The 10,968-nt window shown below is 42.9% G+C and overlaps 1 long non-coding RNA gene across 1 annotated transcript in view; it reads right to left on the bottom strand.

Annotated features, from left to right (window-relative positions):
• Positions 1-663: 663 nt before the first annotated feature.
• LOC137215053 (uncharacterized) overlaps positions 664-10,968 on the bottom strand; it is a 262,346-nt gene continuing 252,041 nt past the window's right edge. The window contains exon 13 of the long non-coding RNA XR_010939140.1: positions 664-924. This is a non-coding gene — a long non-coding RNA (uncharacterized lncRNA). The remainder of the gene's footprint in view (positions 925-10,968) is intronic.

The raw sequence follows: 10,968 nt of genomic DNA, 5'->3' as shown, positions 1-10,968 counted from the left end.
TAAGACAGGGTAGTTCTGACATGGGAGGACCTTCCATGTCCTAGACCTCCTGACACATTCTCAGCCTTCCTTCTATTTGCCATCCTGCACTTGTGTTTGTGATAGCTAGACCTCTGATGCTCAGTCTGCCACTTGGTGCCACACAGAGGAAAATTTTCATCCCTTGTCCTCAGACCATAGCTGGTGGGCCTGGAGAGGAACCACTTCACCTCAGCTGGTGTGCCTGATCCCACTTCCTTGACATCTTGGAGAGAGCTGATCCCTGCCTCTTGTGGGCTGGCTGGCTCCACTGGACCTTGTCATAATTCACACTGCTGAACTTACCAGTCATGAGAGCATTACTTGCTTGAGAGACCCTTGAGGACAGAGGATGGGTCTTATTCAACTCTGACACATAGGAGGGTGGGTATTGAAATTTCTCCATGCTGATTCATAATAGGCTGTTTCCTTGAGCTACCAAAGTGCCTCCTCCCCTTCTTGTCTAGGCTACACCTGCTCCTCCCTAAGAACCTCTCCCAAATCCACTATTAGCTAATGCTCCAGCCCTTGACCAGAATCCATTCCTGTAGATGGTGGCAGCTCATACTGAATCCAGCCTTTGTACCCCAACACTGAATTAAATCTCGGAGATGGAGTTTTGGATGAAGCAGAAAAGAACAGCTTTATTGCTTTGCCAGGCAAAGGGAGCCACAGTGGACTAATGCTCTCAAAACTGTGTGTCTCAACCTGGAGGCAGTAGTGAGGAGTTTTATAGTAACAGTTCAAAGAGGGTGTGATCAGCTTGTTCAATCATTCTTCTGATGGATTCATGGTGAGTTAAGTGGGAGTCAGCAATATCAGCCTTCTGGTTCCAACTGGTCTGGGGTCTTCATGCTTGTGGGCAGCACACCATTAACTTCTCCCACCTGGTGGGTGTTTCAGTATCTGCAAAACAACTCAAAGATATTGTTATGTGTATCCCTTGAGGAGGAACCAGGACCCTGCCCCAAGGTTGCAGTATTGTTTCTTGACTGTTTCTCCCTTGTCTCTGCATCCCCTCCATTCCCTGATTAGCAAATATTTGAACCTGCCCCTTGGAGCCCAGGGAAGATCATGAGGGCTGAATGAAGCCTGTTTCCTGTAATTAAGAAATGGGGGACACAGAAAGACTTTTGTGCCCAGGAGCCCCACATGGTCCTGCTCAGTTTCAATACCTGGTTGTTAAGTATTTTGAACATCTCTCCTGGACAAACCATGGGCACACAGGAAGCTATTGCTGAACTAAATGTTCTATGGATAGTGGTCAACAAGGGTGATTTTTCTAATTAAAGAATACTCTCTTCTAGTCTCCCCTGGGAATATTCCTTCCCTCTATGTTTGCAAGTCCAAATCTCACTCATGTCTTCATGAGCCTGATGAAACAATAGAAAGTAAGAGCTGGTTGGGATCAACTCTAACCTACCTTCCTCATCTAAAAATTGAGGAAACATTTCTGGAGCCAGGAAATGTCTCACTCAAAATGCCAGGCATCCACGTAGCATTTCTGACCTTACTCATCAGCCGTGTGACCATGGGTGCCTGGAAACACTCCTCTCCACACTGAACCTTGAAGTTCCCAGTTTATTAGGTGCTTACTCTAGTGGGGACATGTCCTTAAGCATTTATGTGGAATATAGCATCCCTAAGTGGTAGGTTCTGCTATCACCCTCATTTTATAGATGAGGAAACTGAGGCTTAGAGAGGTTAAGTAACTTGCCAAACACATGTAGTAATAAATTGCTAGAGCTCTTAACTGCTATGCTTTAAATTTTCTTTTTCAGTCACGCTCCTCCTTGTAACTTGTAACTTCTTTACAAATTGTAACTTCTCCAGACCCTGAGGGCAGGGTATCATTTCAGTATCGCCTCCCTCCTCTGGCACAGTAATAGGCGGGCACTTAGCAAATATTTGTTGAGTGAAAGAATGAACACATGAATACTAAGAGCAGCTGAACTATGACATGAAGGGAAAGTATTTTCAGAGTTCATATTTACATGGGGAGCAGTGGAGAATAGGCAGATGCTATGGTTTTGGATGTAAGCTAAAGAGAAATTTATGAGTGTGGGCAGTGAAGCCAGATTGGCTGTAGTTGGGTAAGAGGGCGTACTTCTCCAGCCCTAGGGCTATAAATACCATCTTTTCAAGTTTGCATCACTTTTCCCAAACCTTTCCGAAAACTCTGCATGGTACCAAGTCTAAATGAGTTTCCTCTTAGTTACTAGCCACTTTGGGAGGGAGGTTTCACCCAAATTTGCCACACAATTCACTGCCAAAAAATTCCATCATCTTTACCTGCATCAGAGGGCAAATTTTCCCATTTAATTATCTGAATCAGCTGAAGATCTAAGTAGTATCTTGAAGGTTTCCACGCAGTTGCTGTAGACTACCTGCCTGCCTTTTAAAATAGTGGTGTGACAATTTGAGGAGTCACTGCAGAGTTCCTTAGCAATGTCACCTCCATCGTGACCTACCAAAACTATTTATATGTGAATGAGGACATAATTCCACAACAACAGTAGCTTAATTTTACTTCTCCTGGAGAGAAAACGTCCCCACAAAACACTAGCTTTGCCTGTAGTTTATGATTTTATTTAAATGGATGCCCATTGTTGACAGGGTACTTTGATGAGCCCACATCTGCAAGTTCAACCCACAGACATATCAGCAAAAAGTTGTGAGGGAGGCCTTCTATTCTACGAAATTGCCATATTCAGTAGGCAAATGTGCATTTTTTTTCTGTTGCCAGAGATCCTCTATATTTTAGCACAAGTGCTCTCAATTTACACAGGAAAGAATCATTTAAAGACTTCTTGTGTCAATAGCAGCTTTATGAGCATAGAAGGAATTTAAAGGAAAACACAGCCTGTGTACAATACCTGGGGTAACTCTGCATCTTGGTAGAAGACATGAGTGTTTTTTAAAGCCAAATTAACTGATTGCAGGTGTTCTTTAAATAAGAATGGAAAATACAAACTGTTCTTTCATTCAAAGTCACTGAATCTTGAAAAACAGAATCATGGAATTGCTAATGGAGACAGTACTACTTGGTCCTTCAGTGTAAAACACTGGCCTTTTTCTTCCCTTGTCTGTATTTCCTTTCATCCTCCCTTCCATTCATCCACCCATCCATTCATTCATCTGTCCATCGTTCCATCCATCCATCCATCCATCCACCCATCCATCCATCCATCCATCTGTCCTTCCAAGCAGCATGTGTTGCATTGGCGGCCCCTCTGGTCCAGGCATTGTTCTGGATGGGGGGATGGCGTAGAAGATAGACAAGACCCTGCTTTCATGAAATTTCATTCTGGGGTGTGTGTGTGAAGAAGGCAAATAAGCAACCAGTAAATAAATGAATAAGTAAAGCAATTTCAGAGCGTGAGAAGGGCTATGAATAAAAATTAAATTTGTGTCTTATAAGAGAGTGACTTGTGGGGTGGGATGGCTACTTTAGATGGAGTGAATGGAGGAAAGGTTGCAGAGGAGGTGGATTTTCAGCCAGTATCTGAATGACAAGAATGATTCATTATTCAAAATTCTGAGGGAAGAGCATTCCAAGTAAAGGATAAGCAAGTGGAAAGGCCTTGAAGTGATACTGCACATAGCTTCTTGAGGAAAACTTACGGAAAGAGTGATCTGAGAAAGGAAGAGTTAAAAAATGTGGAATTTAGATATGTCTACTTGGACAGAAGACAATTGGAGTGGTATGAATGATTCTCATCTAAACTCTTTCACCACAAGTTCACTCTTGGAAGTGATTTCTTCAAGCTTTGGCTATTTTAATCTCTTGGCCACTTGGTGGCACTGTTGCACCATGTAATTTTGCCAGGCCCCTGTTTGGATTTGTGTTAGAGAGAGCAGGAATGAAATTGTGCCTTTCTAAGACTGAGAGGATACCGTTTCTTGCCATGTTAAGCAGCACTTTGCTACTGTGAAAATTCTTTTCCAATGGGAAAGATTACTTTCACTCCAAACCTAGAAGAGAGTTGCCATTTGTGTAGGGGACCCCAGATGCTTTGTGATTCTGGAACCCCAAGAACTCTCAAACTTTCTGTCTAAATGAAGTTGCCAAGTGACACAACTCAACTCTAAGGCACTGTCCGGTGCTCACGTTGGTTTTGAGGAGAGGAGGGGCTGGAAATCTCTCTTTTGGAAATGCAGGCATGATAGCCACATAATTAATGAGACACCCACCTTTCTCTCAATAAACCTTGGGAGCTGGCTGTTATGAGACACGGGGGATTCCTTCTACTTCCTGGGTTAGATAATTATCAAGTCATTTTAATATCCTGTTTAACATTATGCCCCTGTTGTCATGGAAAGAATTGGATTCTGCAGAGAGCACTGGTGATTGAAGGAGATACACGTGACTGCTAGTGCAAACCTGTAGGCCAAGGTGAGTCTCACTTTCAAGTTTGACTCCACTTTTTCTGGAGCCCAGTCTGTCTTTTGTGGTACAGACTGCATCCCACAGGTACCATCAATCTTTCCTCCAGTTTGGGCATGGCTCTTGGGTCCATACAGATCTAGAACCAGCATTCCTGGCACAATCTGCTGTGCTTTGAAAAGTAGCTTAATCTCCTTACTCTGCCTTATCAAAATGGGATGTGACAAGACCCCATTAACCTGTGAAGTCAGTGTGCCTGGAGAGGTCCCTGCTAAACAATTTACCAGCTGTGTGATCCTGGGCCAGTCAAGCCACCTCTCTGAGCTTCTGTTCCTTGCCTTGAACAAAGGACAATGTACCTTTCTCACAAGAAGAATTAAGCTAATCAATAAAGGTGAAGGAACCATACAACTGCAAAATGCTAAGTTAATACAAAGTATAATTGCCATTATTCCTGATATATTTCCTTTTGTATTTTCCCACATATTTCTCAAGAAGGCAGAAAAGAAAGAAAAAACACCAAAAACCATAAGGAGCTAGGAATCAGTTGTACAAGTTTACAAACCAGAAACCCTCTGGTTAGAGGAGGAAAGGACACATCTGCTGTGATATGTTTCAGCATTTGCAGGTGTTGTAAAGTCAAACTATTTGCTCCTTTCTTTCTAAAAATTAATTTACTTTTTATTGAGATATAATTTAGATACCATAACATTCATCATTTTGAAGTGTACAATTAAGCATTTTCACACAGGTGTGCAACCATCACTATTGTCTAAATGCAGAACACTTGCATCAGTCCAAAACAAACCTATACCCGATAGTGTCCCACAGATCTCTGAGGTTCTGTTCCTTTTTCTTCATTTTTCTTTTCTGTTTCTCAGACTGGGTTATCTCAGTTGATTTATGTTCAAGTGTGCTGATTCTTTCTCTGCCTGTCCAAATCTGCTGTTGAGCCCCTCTAGTGAATTTTCCCTTTCAGTTATTTTACTTTTCAGCTCCATAATTTCTACTTGTTCCTTTTCATTATTTGTCTTTATTGATATTCTCTATTTGATGAGATATCATTCTTATACTTTAATTCTTTGACATGATTTCCTTTAGGTTTTTAAATTATATTTGAAATTCCTGATGGAACTGACCAGGATCCTGCAGCATCCCCCCCAAATACCCACCAAGTAGAAAGTCCCCTCCACATCCCCTGCCTCTTGTTTGTAGAAAAGGTGAAGTCTCCCAGGCCTCCCTGAGTCACAAAAGAGCAGGCCCAAGCAGCTAATGATTAGGATAATAGAGTCACAGACTCAGTGTCTGATGAAAGAATGGGATTACACTATAGCTCATAATAATCTATATCTTTGTGGACATTAGAATAATTGTAGCTTGGTCTGCCCATATATGTAAGCAGGCAACTAAAATTGTCAGCAAAGAGATGCTATAGGCCCATGTCGACATCTTCCACTCTGAAAATATAGCATCTTAGGTCAGCATGAAGAATTTACAGAAGACAGACCTTCACCCCTAATCCCATGGGAATGGAATGATGTCTGACAAGTGGAGATTTGTAAGCAGCTCATTTGCCCCTTTCCTGTTTGCCTATTTCTGCTCCCCTTAAACCTTAATTATAAAAATGAGATCAGTAGGTAACATTTGACCTAACTCATGACTTCTACTCTACTGAATGTACAGAATGCCTTGCCTAACCAGTTGATTCCTTTCCTGGATTAAAAGGAGGAAGAATGAAGAATTAAGTAGTTAAAGAATGACTGACTCTCTATTCCCATCTTCCCCTCTTAGCAAATTTGCAGGTGGACCATGTGGGCAAGATAACCTCCAAAGGAAGATCAGGAGAATTCAGCAGGTCTGCACACAATAGAAAAATGATGAAGAATATGACCTCCTACCTTAATGATTAACTGAGATTGTTTCCCCTTTTTCCCTTTAAAAATTGTCATGGCTGAGCAGAATCTTTGGAATTGGTCTCCAGATGTGAATCCTCCTTCTCCCCAGATTGCTGGCTTTTCTGAATAAAACATCTTTCCTTTCTGCTGACACTCACCCCTTGATTATTGGCTTTTGAGTGGTGAGTAGCCAAACCTGAGTTCACACTGATTTAAAGTCTTTGTTTAATAAGTCCAATATTGAGTTTCCAAGGAACAGTCTTTATTGATTGATTTTTTTTCTTGTGCATGGGCCATACTTCCTTGTCTCTTTGCATATCTAACAATTTTTTTGGTAAAATGTGGACACTTTAAATAATAGAATGTAATGTGGCAATACTAGAAATCAGATTCTCCCCTCACTTTAGGATTTATTATTGCCGTGGCTTGCTGTAGCTGTTGTTTGTTTAGTGTTTTTTCCTGAACTAATTCTATACAGTGTGTATTTTCTGTTGTGTGTGGCCACTTAAGTCTCTACTCAGTTTAGTGGTCAGCTAATTATGGACAGAGATTTCCTTAAATGCCTGGAAGTAAAAAGTCTCCTAGTCTTTTGCAGGTGCTGTGTTTTGGGCACACCTTCAGTGCTCATCCAGACAGCTCACAAGTCTGCCTTGACCTTTTCTTCCCACTTGTGCAGAGTGTCAAGCTCAGCCAGAGAAGAGGGCATGGGCCTTCTTGGGTTTCCTGGGCTTGAGCACAGCCTTCTGAGGCAGATTCGCAGGGTCTTCTAGATTCCCAAGAGTATGGTTGAGCTTTTCAAAACCCTCAGCTTTTCCTTTTAAGATTTTTGGTTAGCCTATTGTTTGCCTCAGCTGTTTTCCATCACCACAGGCAGCGGAACTCTTAAAACACTTGCCCGTAAATGTTTTAGCCAAATGTTTTCCCTCTCACAAGGCTTTCACACTGGGCCACTGATAAAGACAGGCCTTTCCAATTGGATCTTCCAGGGAACCAGCAGACAGGTCAAAGAATGGCAATTCTTTGGGAATGAGGTCTGTTCTGCTCCCTTCAGTACCAGGAATGCAGACTGCTATTTCAAGGCTACCACTGAGCTGGAGAGGAGGATGGGACTAAGGTAAATTAAAATGCTACCCTGCTCCTTGTTCTTACTGAGATTCAGCTGTTTCTATTGCATAAACACTCCCTGGGGTGCTTGCTCTAAGCCTTTGGTTAATTTTCAAAGTTCTGAAAAAGTTAATTCTGACAATTTTTTCAGTTTTTTAATTGCTTTTATGGAGGAGTGAACTTTCAGAGATCTATACTGTGCCATTTCCACTGGTGATCACCTACTCTTTTCTTTTTGAAGTTGCTGTGAAACCTATTTAGCAGTGTTGGAGTCATGTCTACACATACCAGACATCCTGTCAGTTTAGATCAGTGAGACTAATGTAACACTGACTTTGGCTACAAGACACAACCACCAGTATCTCATTATCCCCTAAAGGTGCAGAGGAATTTCCAAAACAAAATTGATTTTTACCTCACAATCTATTAATAAGGGTGAACTATAACCTTAAATTAAACTGTAAGTGGGAGGGTGCTCCAAAGTTAAAATTGTCATAATCTCCAATTAAGTATCAAACATGTCACTCCGGGCCAATGCTGTCATTGATCCATTCACTCAGTAAATCTCTATTGAATAGCTGGTGTCAATTATAGTGGCTGCCATCTAGAAGAGGTGAGGGAGGCGACAGGGAGGCCCAGTGCCTCACAGACCTCAAAGGAAGGGGCCTGCCATATCCCTCACAGACCCCCTGAATGAGGTGGCATTTGGGCTGAATGGGTTTGGGCAAAACCATTTGACATATATTCCTGACTCAGGGTTTTTATCCTTGCTCTTCTTTCCTCCTGGAACTTTCTTGCTTCACATACCTGGATCCCTTCTCTTCATTCAGATCTCAATACAGAGAGGCCCTCCTTGAGTATCCAATAAAAGCAGTCTCTTTCCCCATGACTACCCCCACTGCCTTCTAATTATCTTCCTAGACTTTGTGGTCATCGAAAAATGCCTTATTTACTTGCTTATTTATTGTCTGCTCCTTGCTTTCTGTCCCCACATCCACTTGAATACAAACCCCTGAGGACAAGGCACCTCACTGCCTTATTTATTCTTTTGTTCCCAGTGCTCAGACCAGTCCTGCACATGGTTGGTACTCAATCAGTATTTGTTGAGTGAATGAATAAACCGGTAGAAGACACATGTTAGGAAGTGCTCCCTCATTGCCCAGGTTTCTTTGCCTCATTTGTACCCCTGCCCCATGCCCTGCATACACCCACCCCGACTCTGGGCCAGGCTTGGTTGACCGAGGGAACAGGGCAATTTTTCAGTCTCATGAGCTGCGTTACAGAGCAAGGCCCTGCATATGTATAGAGGGATTGAGAGGACTCTGGGCCTGTTCTCCTCTCTGTGGTTGGAGCTGCCCTTCGTTGTCATCAGTGAGGACAGGGTCCAGAGAACTTTGAACCGAAAGGTTCTCAGCTCTTCTTTCCTGGATGATGTGGGCTAGCACTTTGAAGCAAACAGCCCAGAGAGAAAAATCACCTACTCATTTTTCTATTTTCAAGTATTAAACATTGTCTTAGGGACTTCCCTGGTGACGCAGTGGTAAAGAATCCGCCTGCCAATACCGGGGACACAGGTTCAAGCCCTGGTCTGGGAAGATCCCACATGCCACGGAGCATCTAAGCCTGTGTGCCACAACTACTGAGCCTGTGCTCTAGAGTCCATGAGCCACAACTACTGAAGCCTGCACACCTAGAGCCCATGCTCTGCAACAAGAGAAGCCACTGCAATAAGAAGCCTGCGCACTGCAACGAAGAGTAGCTCCCTGCTTGCCACAACTAGAGAAAGCCCATGCTCAGCAACAAAGACCAACGCAGCCAAAAATAAATAATAAATTTATTTTTAGAAAGGATAAGAAAACATTGTCTTATTATTTTTTAAAATTTAAATTAATGAAATAATAGAAGAGCTGCCAAATTAGCAATGACTGGAAAAGAGGTGGCTTAGAAGGCCTGTGAGTAAAACAATACAAACATGCATGGGGAGGAATTATACCTTCTTACCAACTTGTCAGAAAAAAAGAACCAGACTGATTCCTGAGAGTAGACAAATATCTCTTATAAAGAGACCCAGAAGAAGAATGTCATCCTATCACAAAAGCAAAATTTCTCAAGGAGTCAGTGGAGGTTGTATGTGTTTGTTCCTCTGTGTGTGTGTGTGTGTGTGTGTGTGTGTGTGTGTGACTTTATGTGGTTGCTTGTGTGTGTGCTTGTGTATGTTTTTGTGTAGGTAATTGCCTGCAGCACTTCCCAGACCTCATAAGTACGGTTCCACCTCTCCAATGTCATTACTCGATACTTCTCTACATGTTCTGGAATAGGGCCCAAACCCATAGAGGTGAATGTGTTGAGTTGACAGAGGCACCAAAGAGCTTTCTAGATGGGGTTCAGAGGTACCCTGGAAAGGGATTTCATGTCATGAACACCTCTCATGTCTGAGACATGAAACGTGATTTGAGGAAGAGGGAAATGGCAAAGCAGGAAGGATGGGTGTCACCTGGGAAAAGCCAGCCTTTGGGAGGAGGCTTCTCTAAGGTCCAGCACATGGAGCAGTACACAGGCCACTTTGCAAAGTCAAGATGTGGAATTTGTTTGTAAATCGAATGGGCGATGGCAGAGTTATAGGTGATGGATGCTGCAGTGTGGCCTGTGCAATCAGGTATAGGGAGTGCATTATTAAACGTGTAAACAAAGGTGAAACCATAGATGAAATTTATCTTGATTTCAGGAAAGCTGTCTCTCCTCTCCTCACAGCATTCTGATTTACAGGCAGTCAGCAGAGCCCAGGAAGTACAAGCTATTGAAATTAATTCAAATTGTTGTATCCAGAGAGTGTGAAGAAAGAAATGGTTTTGGTATAAAGCTCAATACCAGAGGACCAGTCTGCCACCTCCACTTGACAGGGATGGATGGGAGCTTGCTGAGCAAGACATTCCCAGGCTAGGGAGAGACTGCAGCTGAGCTGCACAGCAGGGACAGGGCAGAAAAGGACTGAGATCTATGAAAACACAGACAGAGACAAAGACTGAGATCTTTGGCCGCTGCAACAAACATCACCTTGTTAGTTTGACCACAGCACTCTGAAATCCCTGAGGAGAACTGGGTCCAGACACTGAAAGGTTAAGAGGATAAAATTGGCTGCTCCAGGGTAATGAGTGTAATCACAATGAGTGTTATGAGGAAACAGAGATAGTGAGCTTTCCCAACATTCTTCAACATAGTCAAATTTTAAACTTGAATCTCCAAGTCTAGGCTTTTTCATTTTCCCCTCGAAGACATATTCTCTAATGGGAAGTCTCTGAGACACTACTTGTCAAGAGTAAATCTCATCTGTCCTGTCTCTCTATTGCTCCTTGGTGCAGGCAGGATTTGAGGTGCTATGATTCCCAGAGCTCAACCCCAAAGGCTGTGTACCATGAAGGCACATCCTGAGAAGGTCACAACCCCTTTCCCCCGGCCTTGGTTGCTGTCTATTTGGATGGAGCAGACAGGCCAAGGAGACAAAGGTTTCTACAATGCTATAAAATAGCAGCCACTGGGGACATGGTGCTAGGAGGCCAGTGGGTT

This window comes from Pseudorca crassidens, chromosome 20, assembly GCF_039906515.1.
Source record: "Pseudorca crassidens isolate mPseCra1 chromosome 20, mPseCra1.hap1, whole genome shotgun sequence".
In the NCBI taxonomy this organism is placed as follows: Eukaryota; Metazoa; Chordata; class Mammalia; order Artiodactyla; family Delphinidae; genus Pseudorca; species Pseudorca crassidens.
This window is presented reverse-complemented; position numbering and strand designations above follow the sequence as displayed.